General features: G+C 39.9%; 1 non-coding gene across 1 annotated transcript; it reads left to right on the forward strand.

Moving 5' to 3' along the window:
* Positions 1-276: 276 nt before the first annotated feature.
* LOC132620609 (small nucleolar RNA R71) lies at positions 277-382 on the forward strand. The gene has a single exon (XR_009575049.1). It is a non-coding gene; the product is annotated as a small nucleolar RNA R71 (small nucleolar RNA).
* Positions 383-1,228: the final 846 nt, after the last annotated feature.

Raw genomic sequence — 1,228 nt, forward strand, 5'->3', positions numbered from 1 at the left:
TTCGTTAGCAAGGAAATATTCGTTGCAAGTTTTTCCAATGTTTGTTGGGTGTCTTGATTCTCCTTCACTATATTCTGGATCATAGCACTACCATACGGTACCACATCAGCATTGTTTGAGTGCCAATCCTGATTATGAGTCGTCAGCTTGTTAAGTATGGTGGTTACTCGTCGATAAGTTTTGTTCATGAAACAGCCATCAACTGCATTATTAGCAACTGACCGCATCACTGGATCTAGCCCTCGGTAGAATTTCTCCATTAATATTTGATCTGAAAAACCATGATTCGGGCTCTTCTGCAAATACTCCTTGAATCTCTCCCAGGCTTCATATAGTTGTTCCCCCGGTCCCTACTTAAATTCATATATCTTGTCATGAATTTTAGCCTTCTTACTAGGGGGGTACCACTTTGTGAGAAAAGCAGTCACTATCTCTGCCCATGAAGTAATAGAATTTCGGGGCAGCTTCTCAAACCATGTTCTTGCCTCTCCAGCTAAGGAATATTTGAATAACCTCAACCAAATAGCATCTTGTGGAACGTTGTCTGGATGTGATTAGCACACACATCCACAAAATTCTGCAAATGACGTTGAGGGTCATTCTAGGTAGAGTTCCGAAAGTATCCCTCAAGTTTCAACAACAGGTATAGAGAGGAGTCAATTTTCACAGTAGCAGCTCCAACTCGAGGCTGAACAATAGCAGATGCATAGTCCTCCTCTGGAACAAGATCAACGAAAATATTCTCATCATCTGATTCATTCACTTGATTGTTCAACCGATTCCCCTGGTTACCAGCATGTTGATTTTGCTGATTTTGATTCATGTTCACCTGGTTTACACAGAGTAGCAAACAAGGTGTGATGGAATAAGCAAAAGACTTCAATCAAAGCAAACACTATTTATTAATTTCAAAACCGTATTCCCCAGCAGCACCGCCAAAATTTGATACGCTCAAATTACACCTATTAATGGTATAATGCGGACGTTGTCAAATATAGTAACCCAACAAGGTTGGGGTCGAATCCCACAGGGAATATGGTGTGAAAAGGTTACTAAAGTCGTAGGATGCTAGGCTTAGGTCTAATGTCTTAATCTGATGATTTTGGTAATAGTTGGTTTTTCTATACTAATTGCTATCTACTTGCTTTGGTGGAAATTTATGGTAAAAGAACTACGGTTGTGTCCCCGTTAGATAGAGTGTATGATCATGGGTATTGTTCTTGATATA

Source organism: Lycium barbarum, chromosome 11 (genome assembly GCF_019175385.1).
Source record: "Lycium barbarum isolate Lr01 chromosome 11, ASM1917538v2, whole genome shotgun sequence".
NCBI classification, from domain to species: Eukaryota; Viridiplantae; Streptophyta; class Magnoliopsida; order Solanales; family Solanaceae; genus Lycium; species Lycium barbarum.